This window comes from Falco rusticolus, chromosome 6, assembly GCF_015220075.1.
Source record: "Falco rusticolus isolate bFalRus1 chromosome 6, bFalRus1.pri, whole genome shotgun sequence".
NCBI classification, from domain to species: Eukaryota; Metazoa; Chordata; class Aves; order Falconiformes; family Falconidae; genus Falco; species Falco rusticolus.
Genome location: NC_051192.1, coordinates 61,686,623 through 61,698,306, shown reverse-complemented (window position 1 = coordinate 61,698,306; position 11,684 = coordinate 61,686,623). Strand labels below are relative to the sequence as shown.

At 39.7% G+C, this 11,684-nt stretch overlaps 1 protein-coding gene across 1 annotated transcript in view; it reads left to right on the top strand.

Moving 5' to 3' along the window:
- The first annotated feature begins 9,195 nt into the window (after positions 1 to 9,195).
- Positions 9,196 to 11,684, top strand: part of GREB1 (growth regulating estrogen receptor binding 1) — a 108,971-nt gene continuing 106,482 nt past the window's right edge. The window contains exon 1 of the mRNA XM_037392688.1: positions 9,196 to 9,295. The gene's annotated coding sequence lies outside the window, so the exon portion shown is untranslated. The remainder of the gene's footprint in view (positions 9,296 to 11,684) is intronic.

Sequence of the window (11,684 nt, the reverse complement as noted above, 5' to 3'; positions counted from 1 at the left end):
GCGGGAAAGCGGAACCCCCGCCCCGTGCGCAGGCGCGCGCCTCCTTCCCGCCAGAGCCGGGGCGCGAGCGGAGGTGGCTCCTCCCGCCGCCGGGTCCCTGCCGTCCCCTCAGCGCGGCGGGCGGGCGGCTGCTCGGGGGAGTCCTCTCTTCTGAGCGCCGGGGGGAAGGAGACCCCCGCTTATCGCCCAGGCTGGCGTTTCCTCCCCTCAGCACCCTCCCAGAGCAGAGGAAGAAAGGATTTGCTCGCCCCCTTCGTCCTTGTCTTCCTGGCGGGGTGCAGCCGGCGTGGGGAGCGCCTTAAGCGCGAAAGTGGGTTAAACCGGGGAAGTTCTCATCCCTTCGGTGACCGAGGAGGGAGGCTTTTCTTCCCTCCGTGTACAGCATCGGCAAGGAGAGAGCGCCCTGCCTAAGCACCGTCGTGTAAATAGGTGTGAGAATAATTAGTATTGCTTCCTTCTGTCACGACTTGCTAGTAGAAGAGGGCCGAAGCTGTGTGTGTCACTTACTGGGGAGAGAAGGATGGCATGCCCGTGTCATGAATAAATTAATTATGAGGGGGTTGTTTGTAAAGGGCTGGGTAGGTGCCTGTAGGGCCAGAGCAGCCAGCCAATGTGGCCTGGCTGAGCTAGGCCTGTCCATTTACCTCCCAGCAAGGGGTCCCAGATCCTTTCCCAAATCCCAACTCCATTGCTCCTACCCTTTCTTTCACACTTCTGATATCCTTTTACAAGCACTGACTGTTGCCTTGCTCGTTTGTCAGCATCAGCAGTAACCTCAAAATTTTTGATTTGGTAGGAAACTTCTGTTTGTCAGGAAAAAAACCCACTTGCTTAAAACACAGCTCCTTGTTAGATAGCTGACCTGTTGAATGATTGCTCTTCATGGTAATTAACTGTCCTTTACTGTATCGTATGACAAAGAAGTCTGTGGTGGAATTCTTTTTCCTAAAGAATGTGTGAACTTTTTTGCTTCCCCCACCTAAACCGTTGGTGAAATTTCCTGTCACTTTCTCATCCTCAGGGCAGGTGCTCTGGAGAAAAGTGAATTTCATTGGACGTTGTGTAAAACTGCCGGTCTAGTATAAGGAATTCAAAGCCTTGAAGAACTTAATCCCTTTTCTAATATGCCAGGCTGCACAGCTCTAATAGTCTATTTTCTTTAAAAATTACCAAATTAGCTGTTTCATATCCCTTCAGGTTAGACATTCCTTTGGAGTAGCTTATGTCACCACTGAGACATCAGATGCCTTGAAGGAGGATGCAGTTTTCTTCATAGTAACCAATTTTCAATCAATTACTTGCACGGTAGTAATTGTCCTTGTAGTCATGTGTAGAACTAAGGGGGGTTGTTCTCATGGTCTAATCAATTTATCAGAAAAAAAGTGGGGGAAATATGTTACAGCTCCTCAAAGGCATGGTGTCTGTTTCAGGAGAGATGAAGCCTTGAGTTGTTCATTTAAAGACCTCGGGCAAATGTTGCTTGTCAGTATTCTAGGGAGAGCTTAGACTGCTGCAGGTGCAAAAGGTTTTCCTATCATGAAAGCAGCTCATCACTGAAATGTGAAAGCAGCTTCATCACCGAAATGTGAAAACACTCATTTCTGTGTGGGCAATATGATCCTTGCTAACTATTCTGTGGTGATAAATGTAGTCCCATAAGGAATGAATGTTTCTTCCCCTTTGTTATACTCTTAACTGGAAGACATATCAGCGTTGTAATCACAGATTGTATAAACCCACTGTGATAAAGCAGGTTTTTTCCAACTGGAACTGCAAAATGCTTTGGAATAGATGTCTTGGGCTGCTTTAGTTTGGGGTACTGTGCTATGCAGCATAAAAGCCATTGAATAGGATTTTGATGATTGTTGGGTAGTCAGATATTAGGAGGCAGGCTATCAGCTCATAATTTGAGGATCAAGGATGTGTGAATATATTAACTCATATGGAAAACATTGCATGAAGATGTAATTATGCTGTTGTCCTAGCTGGTCATAAGATCAAGTTCTGTTGTTCTTGTGCTTCTCTGTCCTTTGCTTCTGACTGAGTGAAGAAAAGTCCCCATGGATTCAGTTTCAGGAAGATTTTTCTATATTTACACAAAAATTATGAAGCCTAATTATTCTTTTAAATGAAAACTAGATTTTGGACTATCAGGAGTTTTGGCTGCGACATGCTGTGGATCTAAGAGTTTGATTGTAGTGTTTATTATTTGCATTTTATAAAGCTGGTAATTAAATTTATCCCACATTTTTTATTACTCTTGTAGATTAAAATGTAAATTATACCCTATTTACTGTTGTCTTAATACATATGAAAATGGTTGTGGACTCTTTTTAATATCTCTGCGTGGTAATTGTACAAGACATGATTCTTAAAATGAAGGATTTGCTCATTTAGCCAGTTTTCTTCTATTGCATTGGTTATTAATCTGCCACAAGGGGGCAATAATTCCATTTTCTAAATCTGATCTTTTAACAATACATCCTAGAACAGTGGTTTCCTTAGCATTTTTGAGGGACTGTGTGTGAAAGTCAAAACATAATTTTCTTAAAAATGCTTCGGTTGTGTAATTTAATATTTTACTCTGCACTACTTAGGCATGTAGGTTTTACTTTGAGCAGCGTGAGTTAGACTGCTATGTAAAAGTTTTTACTGGTGAACCTCGTGCAGCACTGTAATGGTGTAAGGTTTGGATTTCATGCAAAATAGGAATTTTTGTGTTTTTTACATTGCCATTGTAATAATGAAAAACTTGTTTTTAACGAAATGTCATTACTTTCCTATTCTTTTATTTTTATGTTATGCTAATAGCCTATTAATATTTATTAGTCTATGTATATGTAATCCTAAATTTGGGAATTATATCACCTGACAGGTAACTTTATATTCTTTTATAATATCCATTTATTTTATTTATGTACATAGTAGTTGTAACATCCTGCAGTTAAAGCCAAGGCCACCTTACAGATGTAAAAATCTGTACAAATTGTATGAAATGCAATCTTCTCTTTAATGATTCTCTTTAATCTTGTAACTGGATCTTCCATTAGGTGTGTATGTATTGCTGAAAAGATGAGCCAGAGGAAGTATCTTCCTGCAAAGGTGAAATCATGAAAGACAGAAAAATGAGTAAGTATCTGTTTAAGCTACATAAAATCATGCATATATTTGTATATTGATGTCTGTCTGTATAAACTTCCTAGCCTCCCTAAGGTCCTACTAAGGTCCTCACCACTGCCTAACAATTAGGTATAAAGGTTGTGGAATATTACTATATAATTTTTTATGCTGCAAAATGTAATGATTGAAATTTGTTTCTGGTAACAGTACAGTCTTTCTTGATGTGCTCAGCTTAATAGGACTGAAAAAATTTGTTCCTGCATACATGGTGAATAGTCATCCTTTAATTTAAGAAGGAAAATCCATGATTTTTTTACTTTGTTGTATGAGTATGGGGAAGATCAAGTCAGTTAATCAGATCTGAACCACACAGTGCTAAGCAGCATTCTCTTTTGTCATGTCCTGAACGGCATGCTTGAAATAAAATTAAAAGTCATGGATGTGACACCATGTTGGAGATACTGGTTTTAGGACATGTTAGAAACTGAAGCTCTGAATTTTTGTACCTGTAATCTGGAAAATAAATTATATCGAAGGACGAAAGTACCTTTAAGGTGACATTAGAGTTATGTAAATAGCAGGTACATACTGCATATGAGCACTGGTATCTTTTATTGAAAAGGTTCAGTGAATATTGTGCTCTTGGTGAGGTTCTGAAATTTGTCAGCAAGCCATCTCTCATCTGAAAGAGTCTGATGGTTTCTAGGCAAAGGTCTTAACAGAGCTTGTTGGAAATTTTCATTCAGGCTAAGGAGTTTATAAACAGAAGATTCCTGGTGCAAAAGGGCATTATTATATTTGTATCTTTTATTATTATTATCTTGTATCTTTTGAGTTGCAGAGGAGGTGCAAAATTGCCTGATGTATATAATTTTGTCAGCTTTGAACGCATGGGAACATTGAAGTGTGTTCTCGTAAGATGTTTATATCTTGAGTTTCAGAAAACTAAAAAAAAAGTTACTTTTTCACTTTAGATTAAGATTTCCCCATTGCAGGTTTTTTTATTATTTAAAATTTATTTTGTTACTTCATTTTATCTCCTAGTCACAGAATCACAGAATGGTCAGGGTTGGAAAGGATCTCTGGAGATTGTCTAGTCCAACACCCTCACTAAAGCAGGTTCCCCTAGAGCAGGTTGTGCAGAATCGCATCCAAGCTAGTTTTGAAGGTCTCCACAGGAGGAGACTCCACAGCCTCTCTGGGCAGCCTGTTCTTCCTCATATGCAGGTGGAACTCCCTGTGTTGCAGTTTGTGCCCGTTGCCCTTTGTCCTGTCACTGGGCACCACTGAAAAGAGCCTGGCCCCATCTTGATGCTCGCCCTTAAGATATTTGTATCCATTGATAAGATTGCTTCTCAGTTTTCTCCAGGCTAAAGCTCTCTCAGCCTTCCCTCATAAGGGAGATGCTCCAGTCCTCTAATCGTCTTCATAGTCCTTAACTAAATAATATGAGAAAGTGTTCTATATTAACTATTGACTCATATCAGACAGTGAATTCTTGAAGGCAGACTTGGCTTTTGTTTGAACATTTTAATCACACTGAGTATCTGTAAACTCTTAGGAAAAAGTTTCTGTATATTTTGCATAAAACAGGAGAACACTGTGTCTTAGTGATTATATCTGAATTGAAGTTCTGTGGTAAAATTGATGCCTGAGTTGGAATGATCCAGCTCCTGGTTGGCGCTAGATGTGTAAAGCAGGCACTTGCTCTGTTCATACAGAGAACGAGTCTTCTGGGCTAGCTCAGAATGTCATTGCTGCTATGACAACCTTTGGGCTGTTCCACAGAACTGTAGGTTCTGCTCAGCAACCTGGGCTTCTGCCAAAAATATGATTCTGCTGCTTAAGTTGGACAGGGAGTCACTGTGTTTTGCTTCTGGAGTTCATAGCATAGCTGTTCTAACAAAGAGAACCTGCTTTCATGGTCTGTCATTGGAAGTTGAGAGAAACAGTCAGCCTTGATAGAAAATACCATTTATTTGCTACTTTAACTCCATTGAGAACTTGGATACTTTTGATCTAGCAGCCCACCAATGCCATTTGTTTCATTTTTGCAGTGGTATATGATTTACAAACGGCTTGTGAAGAAGCAGTGGAGATTGTTAGAAGTGTCTGAGGTAGAAGACTTGTGCTAAACATGGCTGATGAAAATGCACAGATATTTGAAGACTTTATTACATCAAGGTATAATAAACAAAAATTGACTACATGATTGCATCTTTAAATGTTATGTGGTGTACTGTTTTAAAACATTTAGCATCTTTATGAAACTTGGGTGCTTCTACGGAATTATTGCATTGATGTTTTAACTATGTGAAGATTCTTCATCTCACTTTACTAAGAAAATTTCTAGAAATGTGTTTTATTAAAAGGGCACAGGAGAGTACATGGTAAACTTTGCTTCCTAAGTAAATGCCTGTGTGGTACTAAGTATGTTTATATTCTGTCCATGACAATGGACAGCAGGGACATCCAGTTTCAGGACTGGAAGAGTTTCATAAACAGAGCTGTAAAGTACTGCCCTCTTTGGGGTATCCAATTGTAATAAACAGTTGGAGAATTCCTGTCCTGCAGATACCCTGCATCTGAGCTGCTTACTGATGGACCAAACTCCATGTGTCCACCAAACTAATTTTTGAAAAGCCGGTAGCAAGGAGAGAGTATCTTTGGGTTTGCCTGGTACTATGGCTGCTGCTGTTGACTGAACCACTGGCAAAAACACTGGCTGAAAGAGAAAGAGTTGTCTTCTGTGAGGGGAAAGGATTGCACTTCGTGCCCCTAGCACGTCCATTACCCCTAGTGTGCTCTTGCACTGGACAGACTGAGCAGAGCTGGACCCACCCGACCAGTGCTGGTCGCTGCTGCCTCCTGCTGGAGCAGCCTCATATCATTCTTTCTTTGCCGCCCCTTCTCTGGGTAGGTAACTCTTCTGGCCAGTTGCTTTTGCTCTTCCACTGATCTCCAAATCTCTATAGAGTACCCACACTGTCAGCATCTTGCCTCTGACATCTTCCTGCCCTGAGTGCCACTATGGCTTGCTAGGGCTACAAGACAGATCTTTTATTGCACATCCATTCTTTTTCATTTATTAGTACTTAATTTAACCTGCCCTTTCAATCACCTACTACTATGAGATATGCCTGCAACATTTCACAGTCTATATTTGGATATCTTGAATAATTTTCTGTCATTTCACCATTTGCATTGTACAATGCATCAAGCTTTGTCACAGCAGTGTTCAACACCTTCTCCAGTTGATTGGCAAATATGCTGAAAGTCCATCAGTCAGTCCTTGGTGTCCTGCTCCATATATACCACTCTTCTGGTACTGAAGTTGGTTTAACCTAGAGGTTACCTGTCTTGTAGCACATGTAGTTCAGCATGTAGCTCATAGTTCAGCAGCTTTGTATTTGGGTAAAAAAACTCTGGTCCTCATGATATGTTACTTCCAAATGATCTGTCCATTCTAAAGCTTCCTTTGCTTCTTACATCAGTAAGAAGTTCTGACCTTCAGGAGTTGTGCTGACATGTGACATCTCTGCAGTATTCTAGAAAAAGCATCTAGCTGATTTTATAGAGATCTTTCAGCACCAAAACAGATGAGAAATCTGATTCTCTCTCCTTTTTTAAACCTTTTCTATTTTTAAAGTTTAGCAGTTGTTAAAATAAAAATTAATTCAAATTATGAGCTCTGACATAGACCTCAGCAACTACAACATGAACAGCATCAGTTTGACATGATTACTCATACTTATCTGGAGATAGTTGCTGTAATGATTTTTAACATTGTTTCTGGTCTGAAAACTTTGTTTCACACACACAAGTTCTGAGTGACTTCCAGCCACTACTTAGGAGTGGTACTCTGCTCCTTTTGGGTTGGTGAAGGCTGTTGGAAAGTAGCATGTATACTGAAGGCTGGTAGGAAGTATTTTTGTGCATAGTGCAAGATGGCACTAGTTCTTAAAAAGCATATTGCAGCCCACAACTCGGGAAGGAAAGTCTTGATGCTGGCAGTCTGGCTTATTATTAAAAGTCTGGCTAATTATCAAAAGTTATCCAGACATTCAAATCTTTACTTTGCTATGATTTTGGGTGAGTAGGGAGAGTTTTTGAGATGTGAGATTAATGTAATTCTTCCCATTAGGTGAGACACACTGAAGTGCAAGTCTCTTGAGCATGAAAGTAGGAAGCATGCCCTTTTGCTGCAGCACAACACTGTAGCACATTTCTGAGTATTGAATGTAACTATCAGATGCATTTGGTTAAGTTTAAACAATTTGCCAAGAGGTGCACTTGCTGTGCCTTCAAGAGGGAGAGGGGATATAGCACTGTGCTGTGATATAGGTCTTGCTGCAGAGGAGAAAGTGGAAGAAGCTGCTCAATTGAATCACGATGAGTGTATGGTTTGGCAAGTCTGGATTATAATTTTTTCCTAAATCTTCATTTCTGGGCAAAGTGACTGAGACGATTATGACAGAATAAAGAGACTAGTTCCTTAATTTCAATTCAGTCATTTAGGTTATCGTTCTCAAGCTGGATCAAATCTGTGTTGTTTGCACTAGTTACTGAGCTTGTCCTAGCTTTGAGTGAAGATAAAGACTATGTTCTGATTCTTTTCAGATTGATCAACAGTTTTATAAAAAGATTGATCAATAGATTTTGTTTTACATGGCGGATGTTGCTGTTGTGCTCGAAGAGCCACCTTATTTGTCTTTTATTTGTGAGATGATCCAGGGAATGTGAACAGTTGTTTCTCTGCCCCGTGGACCACCTTCTGTTGACCTTGGATGTGTCATGCCTCCTAATTGCCCTTTGAGGCCAACAACAACAAAGAAACATGGGCTAGGATATTGAAAGTTTTAAAATAACTTGTAATTTCTACAACTTCATTGTGTCTGACCTTGGCCTTGCAGTAACTAACTTGCTGCTTAATTTTGGGCAGTCAGTAAAAGAGACCTCATGAAGTAAGTGCCTAATACATCTTCATACATCACCAGAGAGATTCAGGTGCCTCTCAAGGCCTCCAGAGGGAGATCCTGTCCACTTAACTAAAGTGTTTAACCTTAAGCAGACAAGATCTTTTAGAAGTCTTCAGCATCACCTACCTCTCTCCACAGTCTCTGTAACAAACATAAACACTTTAGAGACTGGTTTATCGATAAGTGTGTCTAAAATTAGGTCCTTAAGAAGAACAAGCTGGCTAGTTGTAATTATATGTGATTTCTGGAAGCCACGTTCTGGTCACCTGAAAGTGCTTCTAGTCACCATAACTGCTGAAGGTGAAAAAAGACCCCTTGAACACATTTGTTATTCAAGCTGAAAACTTAGAGGACTTGTGCCTCTGTTTTTCATGATATTTAAGGTGATTATTTCATAGCTCAGAGTCTTAGAAAATACCACTGGTTACTTTTTCACTTTCATTCACTATTGCATCATCAGATTATACTGGTATTTGAGTCTGGCTTTGCAGGAAAAAGTTTGGAAGCTTTAAAAAAAAAGCTATTTAGAATAAGGATCGAGAAACAAAGAGCATAAACAATAGGTAAGCTGGATTTGGGAGATAACTAGTTATCCAGGGTATTTTTCTTTAATCTGTATCGATCTTTTAAACTAATCTCCAAGTGGCAGGCTTTGGCTACTGTGACTAGATTTCTTTCACACATAGATAAACCCTCAAAGTTTCCAGTTTCTCCAGAAGACTTCCCCTTTCCCATCATATCCCTGGCATTCCCTGTGCATCTTCTGTTCTATAAGTTTTTTTTTCTCTTAGGGCTGTTGAAATTGTGCTTTAGACCCTAGAGCCAAATAAGGCATGTCTAGTTGGGAAGATACCATATTCAGTGGGAAGCAGGGGTGAGGATGCATGAGACTGGAGAGGGAAAGGCTGGGGGGAAGGGTGAGGGGGATTGTATTCTTGACCTTAGGTAGCTGGTGCTGAGAGGTAGCGCATTGTGTTGAAGCGCAGACAGAACTGGAGTTTGTGGATGGGAAGGAGGGAGCAAGGAGGAGGGAGGGGGAAGCTGGGACGGGGAGGAGGGGGAGGAGGAGAGAGCAGCATCTCTATCTTTCTTTGCAGACCAGCTGCTAAACAGCAAGGGGAGGCTCATGCTTCCCTAATATCCATCACTCCCTGCTTCCAACGTGGTCAGACAGAGCAACAAAGAGGGTCTCGGAGGTAAGATCCTTGCAACGTGCAAAGCTGTAACATCTGCCAAAACAAGGAGAAGCAGCAGCAGCAATACAGAAAAAAGATTATCAGCACCTGGGAATGCTCAGAGGCGGCGGGGGTGGCGGGGGTGGCGGTGACGGGAAGCCCGGGTCTCCTGAAGGCTAAGGAAGTGTTAGCAGCAGTAGCAGCAGCAGCAAGAACGGAGGAAGCAGGGAGCAGATTAGGTCTGAGGGAATTAGGATACCAGCTAGCAATACTCAGCAGTTTGTGTTCCAACTGCCTGTGTACAACGAGGAGAGAACGGGGTAGAACTATAAAAGCAAGTGCTCTGGTATCTGGCAAAATAAGGCTTAACAAAATATATGAATGGTTTCTTTACCCCAAATGTAGTTCTGGAGTGAATAAAACAATTAATTTGTGCATTTCAGAAGAAAAAATATAAAACTAGAGTCTGCATATTGTTTTGACTTTCTTACATGAAAGGCTGATTTTTCATTTTAGGGCAATGCTTCAGTTCAGAAATGCATTTAATAGCAACAAGGAGAAAAGAGGTCAAAACACCCAAATGAAATGTTTGGGGTCTTTTTGAGTTTAACAAAATGGTCTGTTTAACAATTACTGTAAGAAAATATTGATGATACCAAACAAGGTATGCTAGACCTGAGAAATACTGTTTCATTTCAACTGAAAAAAAAAAAAAAAGTAATTTTGTACTGGCATGAGATGAAATTTGTAATTATGTTTGATTCACCTGCTCAGCCTAAAAAGTCAGCAGTTTGGTTAGGTATATTTATGAAGTGATTGGTTTACTTTCAGTTGCCAATACTGTTTAGATGAAGGAGACAGAAAGTGTAGTATCTATACATTGGAGAAATTGATGTTTGCTTTTTCATTGTGCTTTGTCTAATTTACTTTACTTTTTGACATATGAGCTACCTTGGTTTTGTTCTAACAACTCATAGACCCTTCGGAAAATTATTAACTAATAATGCCAGTAATGTCAGTGTTTGTTGTTAAACATGTTGAACTAACTACAAAGAAAATTAACAGTGGCTTGTATGTATCATGAATAAGTCTTTATGATTTAATGTCTTTTTTTCACTGTGAAACATAGAGTCAGTATCCCAAGGTGGACATTGTGGAATATTTGTGCTTAATTGGAAGTTTCTGTGTTTTCATCTCCACACTAGTAACTAAAATAGCTGTAGTGACTTGATTTCATGTGTGAGTGAGGAAGTTAGAACCACCATGCTCTGTTGCCTTGGGGAACTTGGCGTTGGTGGACCTGATTTTGATTTGACTTTTCATCAGTGTAAATTTACTGGTACTGGTGTACCTGGGATCAGCATCAGGTTCTGTACTAGTCTACTTCATTATTGCTCCATTTTTCTTATAAACAGAGAATAGCCACAGCAACGGGACTGTTCTTTCACCAGCTTTTACAATGAAGTTAATTGCTGTTTCAGGGCTTACAGTTCTGTTATTATTTTCAAACAATAAATAACAGTCTGACTGGGCTCCTTATCAGGCTTGGTAGTTGTCAGCTGTAGCTTTGAAATTTACTTCAGTCAGTAGAGAATCTTATTAAAAAAGAAAAACCAAAATAACTTCTTTTCCTGTCATACTACCCCCTTGCTTACACAACTAGTTTTATTTTTTTAATTTATCTTTTTGTTTGTTAACTGCAGGAATGCCTGATATATTTTTGAAACTTCTTGTTCTGTCTTATTCTTAATGTACAGCTGTCTAAGAAAACCTTAAATTAATTGAGGCCTTAAAAGTGGTCTTTTGTTTATTTAGAAAATCTAAGCTTACTACATACAAAATTGCCTAATTATTTTTTGTGTCTGTATTTGACTGCAGTTTTGATTTTCTCTGGCTTCTGCTAAAGAAACGGAATGTTCTCAGTTTGGAAAGGTTTAACTGTGTTATGTGCATAAAAAAACAGTAACAAAACAAACCTAACAAGTCTACTGCTGCAGGTAAATTCCATTTGAGCTAACATTCTTTCCTACTTAGACAATGCTTAACTATTGTTCTCTTAAAACAACCTTCTATGAACTGTATTGTTGAAGTTTATAAGAGCTGGATGCAAAGCTCCCTGAAGTCAGGAAGAGACATTCCATTGACTTCAAATGGCTTTGGATCAGGCCTGTCACGTGAGATTAGCTCCTGACAGAAGATCTTATAAGCACAAGCGTAGGACAGAATGATTTAGGGTTGGAATTTCACTTATACTGTGATCGTCTTTGCTTTGTGAATCTGTTAGGCACAATGGTTTTGAAGCAATGCTTCATTTATTTTGTGTTAAAAATGTCTATATTCCTTGGTGCTGTGACTATACAGTTTTGCAGAAATTTTCTTCTCACTTAGGTCTCAAATATGTTGTCTATTT